Source organism: Hibiscus syriacus, unplaced genomic scaffold, assembly GCF_006381635.1.
Source record: "Hibiscus syriacus cultivar Baekdansim isolate YM2019G1 unplaced genomic scaffold, ASM638163v2 tig00110556_pilon, whole genome shotgun sequence".
NCBI lineage: Eukaryota > Viridiplantae > Streptophyta > Magnoliopsida > Malvales > Malvaceae > Hibiscus > Hibiscus syriacus.
The window spans coordinates 474179-491370 of record NW_024062779.1 but is presented as its reverse complement, the minus strand read 5'-3'; the positions used below and the strand labels follow the sequence as shown (position 1 = coordinate 491370).

Genomic DNA, 17192 nt, shown 5'->3' with positions numbered 1-17192 from the left:
ATCAAAACTCTGTAAAAATTGACTTTTGATGCTTAGAATTGCTAATCCGTTCAATCTATCTTGAGTCATCGTGCTTCGAAGATAGGATTTCAAGAGCTTTAATTTTGAAAAACTTCTTTCCGCAGAAGCAACCGTAATCGGTACCATCAACAAAATTTTATATGCTATCAAAACATTATGGAGCATATCCATTCTTCTTGCAAACTCCATTATTTGAATAGATGTCCATGGACTTTCATCTTTGTGTGCTTCATCTGGCAACATTTTTTGCAAAATTTGTAACTCCATAAATAAATCTTTTCCATCAATATCAAATTCTTAACCATTTGTCAAATTGGACTCAAGATTTAAACAACATATTTTTAGTTCGTCATCAAGTAATGAAATTAACTTTGAACCATCAAACAAAAAACCAAATATAGACTCGAAATGTTGTATTTGTTTAAATCTATTTTTCAATTGAACAAGAGTCATATCTACAAGAATAATAAAGTAAATCTTTCGAACTGCTTCTTGAGAAGATTTTTGTTCTCTTTCGGTATTTGGAATTTCGTCAAATTGTTTTTTTCTATAAGAAATACGTTTTTTAGGAAATTGAGATTCAACCCCAATATTATATGCTATTTCTTTAGCTTCATTAATAGTGTTGTCAAACCCAATTTTCCTATATTCTTCAAAGTAATTAATTAACCCCTATAAGTTTTTAACCGCAACAACAAGAAACATATATTTGGATTGTAATTTCTTACTAACCAAATTAATTCTAAACAAAATTTCATGCCATATAACTAAACTTAAAATAAATTCAAAACTAGAAAGTTCACCATTTACTAGTGATTTAGCATCTCGACACACTTTTTCATCATCACTAATTTCGGCTAATCTTATTAAAGCTTCTCTTGTTTGAGAAAATTGAGTTTTTATTGCTTTAACACTTTCAATATGACTTTCCCAACGAGTAGCGGATAATGATTTAAGTGTTAGTTCATTTATAAATTCAAGTAAAATACTCCATCATTTTGTGGAAGTATAAAAAACATTATAAATTGTTTGACTATACCAAAAAAAGTTTTTGCCTTGTGACAAGAATTTGCCATATCACACAAAACTAAATTTAAACTATGACACCCACAAGGTATATAAAAAACTCTACGATTTATATTAAGCAACCTTTTTTGTACACCATTTTATTTTCCTTTCATATTAGCTCCATTATCATATCCTTGACCACGAACATAATTAATATCCAAATCAAGAGATTTTAGAACATCTTGTAAAATATTAAAAAGTTTTAAACCAGATGTTTCTTCTACAATTAAAAACTTCAAAAAAACCTTCTACTTTTATTGGAACACTTGTCACATTCATACATCTTATAATTAAAGTCATTTGTTCTTTTTGACTTGTATTCGAAGTACAATCAAGAATTATAGAAAAATATTTTGCATCTTTAATTTTTTTAATAATTGCACTTTTTACATCCAATGCCAACATTTTGATTAATTCATTTTGAATTTTATGACTAAGATAATGATTATGTGTTTCTTTGTATTGAATTAATCAAAAATGTTCTTTCATCATATGATCAAACTCAACAATCATTTCAAGTATACCTAAAAAATTATCATTTGAGTTTTCATGTTTATTTAACCTAATTCGTGTTTCGGTCCAAGTTCTTAAATTAATCATATGATCATAACTATTTTCATGTTGTTTTAATGTTTCACCTAAATGTCTTCAATCATTTAGTCCTTCAATTGCCAAATTACTTTTAGTCCGAGATGTTTTAAATAACTTACAACAAAAACAAAAAAACTTTATCAAGTTCTTTTGAATACACTAACCATTTTCTATCACAAGAATCACCATTTCTTAATTTACGAATAAAAAAATCACAAGAAAAATGTCTACCATGTGCATCTTTTGGGAAAATTGTATTAGGTTCAATTTCTCTATTATGCCCTTTTTCTATAAGTAAATCTTTCATTTTTGAATCTAAATCATCCTACACTCTAGGATCAAAAATATTAAAATCACTTGATTTATCTTTATCAACATATTCATTATCCTCACAATCTTTAGAATTATCAACCGAATCATTAGGTGAATCATTGGAATTTCCAAACGGATTATTGGAAGGTTTAACCGGTCTAACAATAAATCTATCTAAAGACCCATGTAAAGAATTAGCCATTTCTTGTTCTTGTTTTTTTCGTTTTCTATACCCGATGGTTGTTTTCGAGGTAACATATTTAAAAGTAATCAACAAAACAAATATAGTAATCAATAAAACAAATATAGTAGCAAATAAACAATAAAACATATATATTGGCAAGGAAAGATACAACCTGACCGGTGACTGAAGTTTATGTTGTTGACTTGTTCTTTCTCACAATCAACTGATTTGGAAAATTAATGATGGAATCAAAATAATCAGAAGGAATCACTCTAAAAATGTCTTGAACGAAAATATTTAACCACTGTTTTTTCTCTATCAAACTAAGTTTGCCAGTACACAATCAAAATTCAAACAATCAAACAAGCCCATAAACTCAATATTTAACCACTGTTTTTTTTCATCAAACTAAGTTTTCGACTACACAATCAAAATTCAAACAATCAAACAAGCCCATAAACTCAATATTTAGCCACTGTTTTTCCCCATCAAACTAAGTTTGCCACTACACAATCAAAATTCAAACAAGCCCATAAACTCAATATTTAGCCATTGTTTTTTTCATCAAACTAAGTTTGCCACAGTATGACAGTGAACGAAAAGATTTCAATTAAAACTGATCCTAATCAAAGGCTAAACATCAATCTTTCAATTAAACTCGAAAATACAAAATTTTCAATCAGAATATGATTCAAATAGTTGTTAGAATATGATTAAAACTAATCCTAATCAAAAGCTAATTCATAGAAACATTTTGTCAAACAGTTGGTATGCGTACATAAACATCAATATTTCAAAACTCAATATTTAGCCACTGTTTTTTTTTCATCAAACTAAGTTTTCGACTACACAATCAAAATTCAAACAATCAAACAAGCCCATAAACTCAATATTTAGCCATTGTTTTTTTTCATCAAACTAAGTTTGCCACATTATGACAGTGAACGAAAAGATTTCAATTAAAACTGATCCTAATCAAAGGCTAAACATCAATCTTTCAATTAAACTCGAAAAAACAAAATTTTCAATCAGAATATGATTCAAATAGTTGTTAGAATATGATTAAAACTAATCCTAATCAAAAGCTAATTCATAGAAACATTTTGTCAAACAGTTGGTATGCGTACATAAACATCAATATTTCAATTAAAACTAATCCCAATCAAAGGCTAAATCCATGAATTTGATTCATTAAACTCGAAAAAACATAATTCCCAATCATAATATGAAGCAAAATAGATCAAACACTCAAATTTTGAACTAAAGATTAAAGAACAGTAAACACATCAAGTGAAGTCATTTTCACTAAAAAACACATAGGAAAGCCAACATAACATAGATATATTGATGATTATCGGTGAAGTCCTTTTCACGAAATATATTGATGATTATCGGTTACCTAAAATTCCAATACCAATCAATCACAAGGCACTAAGGCCGAAACAGAGAGATGTCTTGAAGGTTAAGAATGAACAGGAAAACGTGGTTCTTGGTCTTGTCGTTTTCTCGTTGAAGAGAGAAGCAAAGAGATATCTTGAAGGTTAAGATTGAGTGATTGTTGGGTGTTGTTTGGATTTTCAAAGGGAGAAGCAGAATACCATCGATCTTTCATCAATTTATTTCCTGTTTGTTCTTGACCGTTGGGTGTTGTTTGGGTTTTCGAAGGGAGAAGCAGAAGACCATCGATCTTCCATCGATGATTATGCACCGTCTGCACAGAGAAGACAATTTAACTTCCATTAATTGTTTTGGATTTTCGAAGGGAGAATTGATTATGCCGACTGGCGTCTGCACTTCCAAGGGAGATTTTTTTTTTGGATCTTCGTCGCCTACCCTAAGCCTTCCATCGACCGATAAGGTGTTTTGAGCTATTTTTTGGGCCAAATATATATATATACACACTATAAGCGCTAGAAAACTGATGTCTCCCTCAAACATACTGCCCTGGGCTAAGGCCCATATGGCACATGTATTGGACCGAGCCAGAGGAACTCCCAGGTTCCTATGGAATAAATTGGTGATCTTGATTATGGTCTGGTTTTCCTTCCAGACAATTATGGAGAGAAATAATCACAATAAAATCCTTGGTCGAGATCGTTTCTAGGAAAAAGCCAAAAGGTTACCCACTATACAATTTTAAACATGAAGAATTGAATAGCTTACCGAGTAGCCTTGATTTGTAGCTTGGTTAAAATACAAGTCCCAGGATTGAACCAAGTCTATCTTCACAACTCTAGACTTGTTTTGTTGCTCTTCTTCTCTCTCAATCTTTTCCTTCCTTTTCTTTGACGTTTTGCTTGTTGCAACAAGAGAAATGTCCTTTAGACTATGACAAGATATAAAAACTGAAAAACTAGGCCCACATTATCTTAATAAAATTTGTAAGAATAATCTGAACGAAAAGACAGACTTTTCGCTGGTAAACCATTTTTTCTTTATAACTTCAACTTGAAATGAATGTAGTATTTTTATCATTTACTTTTGTCCTAACACCAATCATTCCATTTCTGTTTTTATATATGATTCTTTCTATCCTCTTTTGAATATGCTTCAATAAATATCTCCTTTCCATTAGAAGAAAACAAAAACAAATCTCGACTTGTTCTTTTACTAGCCAAAGACACATATGCTTCATTTACAAATATAATATACCCTACTCTGGTTTTCTCACTTTTTTACGGGGGCAGTGTTCGAAAATCTTTCTACTGGAGTAAGGCTAAAAGCCAAAAACTGAACTCTAATAAAAACATTCATTTGTTTCTTTCTGTATTCATCAAATGATGAACTCTCACCTTACAACAATGAAAAAGTTACTTTTGTAGCAGGGCAATAAATTGGTTTTTTTTTTCCAGTTAATAGTCCTTATCAGACGCATCATAAATCCAAGAACACATGATTAGTAGTAGCTCAAGAAGAAACCCTCTACAGATGATACATAAACCCTTCACTTACAAAAATGTAGTTAACACTACTATAAAATAATGTGATAATAATTATAAGTTCAGTTCAACCACAACTCAACCGATAATCAGTTGCCCTCAATGTCATCTGACGACGGGGAACTTCAATTTCACAAGCATTAACTCTAGCAACAAAACGGAGGGAGCATAGAGACTCACCCACGAAAGACGGGTTTGGGGATACGTTGACAAACATAAGGGTTTTCGACAGGCCTTAGCCCAGGGCAACATGTTTGAGGGGGTATCAGTTTTCTAGTGCTTATAGTGTGTATATATTTATATTTGGCCCAAAACAACTGATCAGTCGATGGAAGGCTTAGGGTAGGCGACGAAGATCCAAAAAAATTAATTCTCCCTTGGAAATGAAGACGCCAGACGGTGCTTAATCAATTTTCCCTTCGAAAATCCAAAAAAAATTAATGAAAGTTGGATGGTCTTCTCGGTGCTGATGGTGCATAATCATCGATGGTCTTCTGCTTATCCCTTCGAAAATCCAAATAAAACCTAACGGTCAAGAACGAACAGGAAATAGATTGATGGAAATCGATGGTCTTCTGCTTCTCCCTTCGAAAATCCAAGCTTCTCCCTTCAACGAGACAATAACAAGAACCATATTTTCCTGTTTGTTCTTAACCTTCAAGACATCTCTCTACTTCGGCCTTAATCCCTTGTGCTTGATTGGTATTGGAGTTTTAGGTCAGCGATAATCATCAATCTATTTCGTGAAAAGGACTTCATCGATAATCATCAATCTATCTCTGGTATGTTGACTTTCATGTGTGTTCTTTTAGTGAAAATGACTTCACTTGATGTGTTTACTGTTCTTGAATATTTTGTTCAAAATTTGAGTGTTTGATCTATTTTACTTTATATTCTGATTGGGAATTATGTTTTTTTCGAGTTTAATGAATCAAATTCATTGATTTAGCCTATGATTAGGATCAGTTTTAATTGAAATATTGATGTTTCTGTACGCACACCAACTGTTTGACAAAATGTTTCTGTGAATTAGCTTTTGATTAGGATCAATTTTAATCATATTCTAACAAATGTTTGAATCATATTCTGATTGGGAATTATGTTTTTTCGAGTTTAATTGAAATATTGATGTTTAGCATTTGATTAGGATCATTTTTAATTGAAATATTTTCGTTCACTGTCACACTGTGACAAACTTAGTTTGATGAAAAATAGTGGCTAAATATTGAGTTTATTGGCTTGTTTGCATTTTGATTGTGTAGTGGCAAACTTAGTTTCATGAAAAAAAACAGTGGCTAAATATTGAGTTTCTGGACTTGTTTGATTGTGTAGTGGCAAACTTAGTTTGATGAAAGCAGTGGTTAAATATTGAGTTTATGTGCTTGTTTGAATTTTCATTGTGTAGTGGCAAACTTAGTTTAATGAAAAAAAAACAGTGGCCAAATATTGAGTTTATGGGCTTGTTTGAATTTTGATTGTGTAGTGGCAAATTTAGTTTGATGAAAAAAAAACAGTGACTAAATATTTTCGTTCAAGACATTTTTTAGAGTGATTCCTTCTGATTATTTTGATTTCATTATTAATTTTCCAGATTAGTTGATTGTGAGAAAGAACAAGTCGTCAATAACATAAACTTCGGTCATCGGTCAGGTTGTATCTTTCCTTGCTAATATATATGTTTTAATGTTTACTTGCTACTATATTTGTTTTATTGATTACTTTTAAATATGTTACCTCGAAAACAACCAGCGGTGCCTAAAATAGAAAACGAAAAAAACAAGAACAAAAAATGACTAAGTCTTTACATGGGTCTTTTCGTGGCACAAATGAAAAATTTTATGAAAACTCAAATGACTTTAATTATAAGATGTGTGGATGTGACAAGTGTTCCAATAAAAGTAGAAGATTTGTTCTAGAGTTTTTAATTGTAGAAGAAACATCTGGTCTAAAACTTTTTAATATTTTACAAGATGTTCTAAAATCTCTTGATTTGGATATTAATTATGTTCATGGTCAAGGATATGATAATGGAGCTAATATGAAAGGAAAATAAAATGGTGTACAAAAAAGGTTGCTTAATATAAATCGTAGAGCTTTTTATATGCCTTGTGGGTGTCATAGTTTAAATTTAGTTATATGGCAAATTCTTGCCACAAGGTAAAAACGTTTTTTGGTATATGTCAAACAATTTATAATATTTTTTCTACTTCCACAAAAAAATTGAGTGTTTTACTTGAATTTATAAATGAACTAACACTTAAATTATTATCCGCTACTTGTTGGGAAAGTCATATTGAAAGTGTTAAAGCAATAAAAATTCAATTTTCTCAAATAAGAGAAGCTTTAATAAGATTAGCTGAAATTAGTGATGATGAAAAAGTGTGTAGAAATGCCAAATCACTAGTAAATAGTGAACTTTCTAGTTTTTAATTTATTTAAGTTTAGTTATATGGCATGAAATTTGGTCAGTAAGAAATTACAATCCAAATATATGCTTTTTGATGTTGCGATTAAAAATTTAGAGGGGTTAATTAATTACTTTGAAGAATATAGGGAAATTGGGTTTGACAATGCTATTAATGAAGCTAAAGAAATAACATATAATATTGGGGTTGAACCTCAATTTCCTAAAAAAACGTATTTCTTATAAAAAAACAATTTGATGAAATTCCAAATACCGAAAGATAAAAAAAATCTTGTCAAGAAGCATTTCGAAAGGATTACTTTATTATTCTTGTAGATATGACTCTTGTTCAATTGAAAAATAGATTTGAACAAATGCAACATTTCGAGTCTATATTTGGTTTTTTGTTTGATGGTTCAAAGTTAATTTCATTACTTGATGAAGAACTAAAAAAATGTTGTTTAAATCTTGAGTCCAATTTGACAAATGGTGAAGAATTTGATATTGATGGAAAATATTTATTTATGGAGTTACAAATTTTGCAGAAAATATTGCCGAATGAAGCACACAAAGGTGAAAGTCTATGGACATCTATTCAAATAATGGAGTTTGCAAAAAGAATGAATATGCTCCCTAATGTTTTAATAACATATAAAATTTTGTTTACAGTACCGGTTATGGTTGCTTCCACGGAAAGAAGTTTTTCAAAATTGAAGCTCTTGAAATCCTATCTACGAAGCACGATGACTCAAGATAGATTGAATGGATTAGCAATTCTAAGCATCGAAAGTCAATTTTAACAAAGTCTTGATTATCGTAAAATAATAGAAGTTTTTGCTTTAAAAAATACACGAAGGTATCGTTTTAGGTGATATTTCTAACCTTGTAGGTTTTGGTTTGTATTAGTATTGATATTGTTTTACTATAATTTCTATTACATTTTTGTTTAAAAAAAATATTTATGTTTTGTTTATTATACGGTACAAATATAGGGGCATAAAATTATTATCTTGCCCAGGACATCAAAACTCATTGGACCGGCCCTGGAGTTCCTTTTCCTTCCATGCTCACCAACGGTTCTTCTACACTCTTAACCTCGCCACTTCCACCGGTTTCCAAGTTTTCATACCCGTTTCTAGCTCCTAGATTTCGATCTGATTCCATTTTCCAAAACCCGACACTGTTTCTACATGATGGTGATCAACCACTCTGGTAACACAAGGTTGCAAACTACTCCCACGCTTACGCCTAACAGCATGCATGGCTCGGATAAAAGTGCTATATCATAGTCAATCATTGTCATTCCTCCGAACTTGGCACTTTTGGCTTGCAAGTTATACATAACATTCGCAATGGACCCTCCTGTGACCATGAAAGCCTAGAAACTCGTGGCGGTTTTGACGTCCAAGGAGCCCACAATCGTGAGAATGGGAATGAACAACCCCCCGCCTCCAACACCTCCAGCGCTGGATATGGAGGCAGCTACGAAGCTCAACACGCCTGCTACCACTGAAGAGGTTGATAGCTTCAAGTTTCCATGTGATTTTAACGGATGATCAGAACTTCCTCTCCACTGGAGAGTTCTGTTGATGAAGCTCTCGATTGTGAGATAATCTAAAATGGGTAGCGTTTGTGTTGCTGCATGGGACTGGCTTTGGCTGATGAGGATGATGAAAATCGCCAGGGTGAGAGAAACCCATCTTAGCAAACTTCGGTTCTTCATTTTTTCTACCGATGACTGTTGGTGTGGAATAGTTCTACGAAACCTTATATAAGGATGATAATTCTGAATTGAATTTGCATGGCAGCTCGTGGGGAAAAGAACGAAAAGGCAGTCGATTTGAAATAAACAATATTATTTAATGACTTAATGTTAGCTTTATTGATGTCAGCTCCGTCCCAATGGCTTCCTTTTCCATGGATTTAATTAAGTAAATTAATTAAGAATTACATGATTAATTAATCATGTAAAAATTAACTTCAATATCTTATTTTTGTTTGTCTATCCACAGGCAAGTTCGATGCAGGTTACATGGAGAACAAGAGAAAAGCACAGGAAGTTTCCCTTACCATTAAGAGTGGGACACAATTTAATGGCAGAAACTTCTGATGTACTTTTAACTGAAACTGAAACAAGACAAGGGGGAAACAGTTTTTGCTGTGGCAGGATTATCCGCTTGTCGTTTAATTTATTAAGGCTGGATATGGAATCCATGCCATGGAATCTTGAATGTTATAAAAGGTAGAATTATAGTTGAAAAGGTATCATAAAAAACGAAAGCAAAGCATAGATGTTGATTTGGATATGGATGACAAGGAACAAGAAAATGGTTACTTTCATTTTAGGCCAATTAGGGTTGGGTTTTGCAGTGTTATATCCATTTCCTTTTGTCAAGTTGATCTCAATGCTAACGTCCATACGGGAAAATAAACATTGTTTTTATCATGTGAAACTCAAAGATTTATGTCAAATGGTTGGGGAAATCAAAGACAATTCATATTTGTCTTAGACTAATCAAATATGTTCCTGAGTTTTGGATTGATTATTGGCTTACATTTTCACAACAGTTCCATTTTATTCATGAATTCTTTAATTTTTCAAAGCAAACAGATTCTGAAAAAACAATTATAAACCAGAACTGTAAGGTCCCCAATGAAGTCTATCTCTTTAAATTCTTAAATCTCTGAGCTAGGAAGATCCGGTGGTTGAAGATTGATTATATGTAGAAGTCTTGCTGGAGAATGAACTAGGAAGATCCGATGGTTGAGGATTGATCGTATGTAAAAATCTTGCTGCAGAACATGGAGAGGTTGAAGGCTGGGGGAGATTAACTGATTTGCTCCCAAGCATGAGAATAACTGATGACATTGCAGGCCTAAGTGCAGGGTTATCCTGAACACACAAGAATGCAACGTGTATGTATTTCAGAATCTCATCAATCGGATGATTTCGAGCGATGTTTGGATCAATCAACTCCTGTCTTTTGCCTTCATTCCACAGTAGCCATGCCTGCTCATGGCCATATGTTTAGGTACAAGAAGCCTTAAGGTTAGGTACGAGGAAGAGATAACAAAGAGAGGATGCCTACATATGTTAGAAGGCTTTGACCACACTTGGATGGTAGAAACCCCTGTTCTTTTTACCACTTAATATTTCTAGCATCAGGACTCCGAAACTGTAAACATCGGACTTGTTTGAAAACAAACCTTCGAGTGCGTATTCCGGTGCCATGTAGCCACTGCAAATTAAAGTAAGACACCAAATAAAACACTGTAAACTCCGGATGCCTACATATGTTCTCGTGATTGTTTATCTTATGAATTTCAAATCTATTTGCCCTTTTTTCACATCTCATATTTGACATTTGATTAAATATAGTTAGAGAGGCATGGAACAGATGCTTAGTTACAATGATAGTGTGAAGGAACTAAATGTTGTACTTACTATGTGCCAATAACTCTCACAGTGTTGGCTTCAACCTGATTGCCTTCAAATATTCTTGCCGTGCCAAAGTCTGATATCTTGGGGTTCATATCATCATCTAACAACACATTGATTGCCTTCAAATCTCTATGAATTATTTTAAGCCGGGAATCCTCGTGTAGATATTGAAGGCCTTTTTCTGTTCCGGTAATGATGTTCAAACGTTTTTCCCAGTCCAGTACTTTGAATTTTTTGGGATCTGCCTTCAGAAAAGCATAAGAGTAAACTGATGTTCTACGCTATTAAAATGTCATACACACCGGCAAGCACCGAACTTGTGCATATGCAGTTTATCTCATACATAACTGACATGAAACAAACATGAAGCATCTACATTAAGAGTGAAAGCAAACCGAGCAGAAAAGCATCCAAGCTGGTGTTAGCCATGTACTCATAGACAAGAAGCTTTTCGTCTTCCTCTAAGCAATATCCCAATTCCCAATAGCCTTTCAAGATTTTTGTGTTGAAGCTGGAAAATTAACTTCACTTCATTCTTGAATTCTTCCAGACCCTGTTTCGAATTCATCGAAACCCTTTTGACTGCTATTTCCTTCCCATTGGGCATTTTCCCCTGAAAGCATTTTAAAGTTAGTCCTCCAACGGAAGCTGTTACTTCTATCATTGAGTGAAACGTTCAAAGCATGTTAACATGAATATGATCCAATCTTTTGTTGCAATATGTGCATTCTCAGTAGATGAAAGGACTACTTTCAACCTTGTAAACAGGGCTAAAACCACCTTCTCCAAGCTTATTTTCTATGGAAAAGTTGTTTGTTGCTGCCTGTATGGTAGCTAAATTTAAGTGATACATCTCCCTGTTGTGATCCTCGTCTGATAGATATAGATAAGTATCTTCCTCCACCAAATGATCGGACGTTGAGCCTTGAGAACCTCTTAATAAAATTCGTTCACTTGTTCCTTCAACCGAGCATTGAGTGATAATGTCAAACTTCGTGCCAAAGAAAAAATGATAAGATTTGTCATATGGCCTGAAAAAATTAAATTTCTAAAACACCTGTTTGTTTTCTCTTCTTGACTGAGGATGAATAATACCAGAAACCGGCCCCCAGAGCGGATGCAAAAACGCCTGCTATTGATGACACGTCGATTACTACGATCTTCCTTGTGCTTTTCCCTACCTTACCTGTTCGAAGTAGTTACATTGCACCAAATAGTAGTGTTATTTAAACAAATCACAATTTCATCAACAGTCTGTAAGTGGAGAAGATCATTCTTCATTGCTAGTGACACAAAATAATGAGATCACTTGATCATGGGAATCAATAAGCACCCCGAAGATTTCAAAGACGGGGGATGATAAAATAACTAAACAAGCCTGTTTTTTGCTCACCTTCATCCTCCAGTGGTGGTCCTGTTGAGTCCGACGATGTTTGATTGTAGAAAGGGTACATTTCATACCTTATAAAGCAACTTGGAGATAAAATTCGCCACCCTCTTCTCCTTATGCAGCATTCCTCCGTCCGGTTCAACAATTGCCCCAAGCAAGAAGAACAGCCGCTAACATCAAGATCTCTGCTGCACTGAACCAGACCATATCTACGCCCCGGTCCGTTCCCGACCACCATTTCATTTGTTCCGAACATGTTCTCCGCATACGGTGCCTGATCAACTAGAGAATAAAACAAACCTAGGGTACCGATATTTCCCTCTTCAGGTGAAGTACTATTCAGAGTATTCCACATTAACAACCTTGGAAAAAACCATGGCTGGCCAAGGAAGTCGATGTCTGAATATTGTAACAAGCATTGATCGTACCAAATGATTGCACTTTTATCAGAAGGGCACACCTGTGTAAGTGTTTTGAGTAGCATTGTATACGCAAACCGACAAACATCGCTAGAAACATCACCTCGGCAAAGGAAGAGACTGTAAATTCCGTTCAAGCTGTCGTTGTAGAAGCTGTTGTCGGAAGCTTTAGAGGACATGGAATCCAGGAGAACCGTAAGGTTAGATATATAACCGGTGGTGGCCGATTCATTACCTGGACCTAGACAAGCATGATTGTTATACGTTGCCGACTGGCAGGCGATGGAGCTAATAAGCTTGAAGATTGTGATGAAGCACAAAAGCAGGGATCTGGGTTTGTGAAGGAAAACCATTGTCTTTTCATGCTTGTAATGGGAAAAGTGGGATGAGATAACTGGTATGATTCTAGGCGCTGGTAGCCATTACAGGAAAGTGATGTTTCAAAAGAAGTAGATTGGTTTAGGTAAACACATTGTCTCTGTTTGTTCAGCTTCCAGGGCACCTTGTGCAAATAATGGTTTAAAAATTATACATAATGAATAATTGTCTGTCGCTGCTGATAACAGTGACCGGTGGTTCACTTCAGCGGGAGAGTTGTTAATTGATCTCTTCAAGGCCTGCAATGGTGACAACCTTTTTAATCCACCCATATGGAAAGTTCACAGAGGCAAAACGTGTACAGCGATGCAATTGATTTTTTATAAGTACTATTTATGATAGCATGCATCATAATTCGTAAACTAAGTCCAAAGGTAGCCTACAAACAAATTCACCTTCTCCGTCTGGAATGAGGTTCAAATTCATATAAAAAATAACATTCAGCAGCCGGCAATATCCTCCTCTTCTAAATGGCATTAAAAATAAACAAATAGGGTGAATGACTAGCATTTGATTATTTAGACGAATTGTACAATGCAGATTTCTTTCAACAAATAGTCATTCAATCTTTTACTTAAATTTTCTTTTGTCAGCAACCTATACGGAAAGTTGAAAGGGACCGAGGGACAGGAGGAGGATGAGAAAGAAAATGCAATATAAGGTTTTTTTTTTTATGCACTAAAGGTTTAGATTCGAGTTTTAATCGTGTTAAGTTTAAGAATGTTTTGAATTTATTTTTTTGAAGCTCGAGTTGAGCTTCAATTTTTTATTTCGATTTCAGGTTGGATTTGATAATTTTAAGCTTGCGAGGTTTTGAGTCGAGTGAAGCTCAACTTCAAACTTTTTGATTCGAGTCAAATTCCTCAATATTCAAACTCACTCAATTCATTTATGACCCTAGTAATGAATGAACCTAGGAGGGAGCTGTTTTTTTTTTAAAAAAAGTTCCTTTTATATTTTTATAGTATGTATGATTGATGTTCACTAATTGATCATAAAGTATGTATGTCCGTGGTCTAATTGTTCAAACAAAACAGATGCAGTTAAACTTAATCATCAATGCTTCTAAAGGATCTTGATTTCTTTGTCTTTGATTTTTTTTTTTGGATAATTGCTTTTCTATTACCGAAAAAAAAGCAACAGAGCTGCTACAACAAACTCAATACACCAAAACTATCTCAACAAGAAATACACCAAGTCACCAACTACTAAAAAGGTCCCTGTCAACTATAACAATACTCTTACCCTTCAGCTTAATACACACCGCCTCTTTAACTACAAAAAGAATATCATCAGCCCCTAGACTTACCTTTAAACAATCTTCGATTCCGTTATTCCCAAATAACATAAATATGTGCATTCCAAGCAAGCTTAAGAACAATGGAGAGCACGGATTCGAACACCAACGACGGTAATAGGGCATTGAACTTTCATTATCAAATGATCGAGAGTATTTAGAACAAATATATTTGCTATCTTTGATATTTTAATGGCATAATATTTCATTTATTTTGGCTATTTTATTAATCTTTCACTTTAGATACACTACATACAATAGGTTTTAAAATTGGATCCTTTACTCTGTACCGGATGATATCTTTTTTATTTCCAACACGTAGCTTGATGTTGTAATTAATATAAGCATCATGATTGCGTTTAACTATATTAATATTTCTGTATACAATCTCGTAAAAAACAAAACAGATTATTAGTGTTTTCCTGCATATTATTCAACAACCATTTGTTTCCTGCTGTTAATTTATCCCTACTCTTATTGTATTCTCTCCTCTCTTTTTCCTTTTTAAAAATATTATTATGAAGATGGGTTTTTAATAAACTACAATGAAAAGAAGGGTGCTTATTGAAAGACATCAATTTTAGTTATTAACATTTGAAGGCATGAGAAATTTAGCTATTATGAATAGCTCGGATTGGATATCTAAATTTGGATAATCGGATCGGATACTAATCGGCTAAAATTTAATTTCGGATTATCTAAATATAGATAAAAGAGTTAATTGCATCACATGTACTCAAAGTATGACTCTCATTTTAAATTGGTCCCTAAACGTTTAAATATTCTAATTTCACCCCTAAACTATGACTATCATACTAAATTAGTTCTCAAACTTTTGAACATTTGAATTTCATCCCCAAACTATGACCTTCAATCTATAATGGTCCTCAAACTTTTTAAACGTTCCAATTTCATCTCAAACTATACATATATACTAATCACATTTCTTGTTAATAAAATCGTAAGGCTAAGTTATATTATATGTTTGAAAAACAATTTAGGTAAACTATGGTTGGAAACTAATTACATATCTGGATGAATTTAGGGATGAAATAAAAATATTCAAAAGTTTGGGGACTAAATTAAAAAGAGGGTCTCAGTTTCGTTAGGGATTAGAATATTCAAAAGTTTAAGGATTAATCTAGAATGGGAGTCATGGTTTGGGGGTAAAATTAGAATATTAAAAAAATTAAGAACCTTTTTTAAAATGAATGTTATTGTTTAGAGACGTAATTAACTCGATAAAATTGACCTTTAAAAAATTTACCCAGGCCCAGTAATTATAGCCAACCAGTCCGTCCCTAACCTAAAACTTAAAATGGCCGAAGCCTCAGCCAGTACTCAGTCAACCTGAAAATTAAAATGTTCAACGCCCTAGCCAGGCGTCAACCTTGCCTTCATGCTAGCAAATTAAATAATGAATCTAGTGAGTTCTGTATTCTTCCTTTTTAACCTTTTAAATTATATGTCTTTTTAAGCTTTGAAATCACATATTAAGGATTTGTTTTGATTTTGTTCAAATCATATTTTGATAAATATAATATAATCGAGTATATAATATATTATATAAAGTTATAAAATATTAAATTAAAATTTATATTTAAATTTGAATATTTGTTTCAATTTTTTTTTCAAAAATTGGACATGATATTAATGATTTAAATTTTTGATATCTGAAATTTCAGATCGAATAATAATCAATATCCAAAAATGTACTCCCCTAATTATGACAAAACAAAATCAACATTCTTTTCAAGTCTCTACTGGCTTCCCAATGGGAATGACTCGATTGGAAGAGTTATTCGGAACTTGAAGGTGATTGAATTTTTGATTTTATCAAAAATATTGTTGCGAGTACGATTCTTCGTACTGAACTTTGGGGTATATACGAAGGTCTCATTATCGCATGGAACACTGATCTAAGAAGATTCATTACGCAATCCAATAGCTCTCAAACTGTCAATCTAGTGACGGCTAATAACCGAACATGTAGTCATCTCTCTCATGTTAGAGCTATTATCAATCTCCAATGTTGTGCGTGGGAGGTTTAATTTCGATGGACTTCAAGGTCTTAGAATAAAATTGCTTATAGTCTTATCAAGTTCACCTCGCCTGATCATTTCAACATAATGGGATATGTTTTAGTTGTATAAAGGAAGCAACTATAGCGCATTAGTCTAATGTCTTAACTTCTTCTACAATAACAACAACAAAACCCTATTCCCATATGCAATGGGGTAAGGGGAGGTAGAGTAGTAGGTTGTCACCAACGCCAGGTTGAGAGCAGCTTCCGTGAAGACCTCCGGCCAGTCAAAAAATTAATAATAAAGATAAAATGTAATGCACGCTTAAATAAATAAATAAAATACGTAGTTGAACAATCTTCATATGCAGTCCTCATATGCACGTCTGTAATGGGAAGTAATCCCTGCATAAAAATATCTGCATATAGACAGAAACGTAAGATCCGACCAAAAATTTCTATGGTTAAATTTTAAATAATTTTTATGAATTTAATTAGTCTTAAATTCATATTTAATAATAAAAATTTTTTATTTAAATTTAATTATAGATTTATATAAATGATACTCCCTAGTGGCCTAATTAGAACAGAGGTACTAAAGTGAATTATATTTAAAAAGGATACTTTCTCTATAAACCCTAGTGCTTACAAGGTCACGACTTGAAATTTACGCATTTCCTATGTTATATAACTTTTCTTTATTGGGGTTTGGGAGGAGGAACCG

General features: G+C 33.1%; 2 pseudogenes; both read right to left on the bottom strand.

Moving 5' to 3' along the window:
- Window positions 1-8705: 8705 nt before the first annotated feature.
- On the bottom strand, window positions 8706-9242 carry LOC120131787 (annotated as a pseudogene).
- A 966-nt stretch (window positions 9243-10208) lies between these two features.
- On the bottom strand, window positions 10209-13123 carry LOC120131635 (annotated as a pseudogene).
- Window positions 13124-17192: the final 4069 nt, after the last annotated feature.